The following is a 626-nucleotide window of genomic DNA, read 5'->3' on the forward strand; positions in this document are numbered from 1 at the left end:
TTATTTTATATTTCATATTTATTTTATATATATATTACAAGATGGTGAAAAGTGTAGAACCTAACCTATAAATATATTTCTAGGTACAGAAATTCTTTTGTTAGAAATAAAAATTGTTTTACATATATATATATACAAGCGTATATACATGCATTGATTTATATGTTTTATATATTATTATTTTATATTTCATATGATGGTGGAAAGTGTAAAACCTAACCTATAAATATATTTCTAATCACAGAAATTCTTTTTTGTTAGAAATAAAAATGTGTTTCAAGAAATATTTCTATTGTAAAATATATCAATGCAAAATATATTCGTATTTTTAATTAAAACGCGTTTTTTGGTAATTGGTTTATATAAATAATACTCCGTATGAAATATATTTGAATAATAAAGTTAAGTATTTAGATACTTTTATCTGCTTTTTTTTTTTTAGATACTTTTATGCCGCAAGTGTTAATATTCGATATTAAGTTAGTTTAATTAATTTATTTCAGTATTAAAATGTATTATTTTCTTTGAATTAATAATGAAAAGATATTTTATGATCTCGGTGACTTTTTGTAGTCTTTTGGTATTTCGGGGCGTCACAATTTCATCCAGTACACTTAACATTTAAT

This window comes from Polistes canadensis, unplaced genomic scaffold, assembly GCF_001313835.1.
Source record: "Polistes canadensis isolate GaletaPanama2010 unplaced genomic scaffold, ASM131383v1 scaffold_395, whole genome shotgun sequence".
NCBI lineage: Eukaryota > Metazoa > Arthropoda > Insecta > Hymenoptera > Vespidae > Polistes > Polistes canadensis.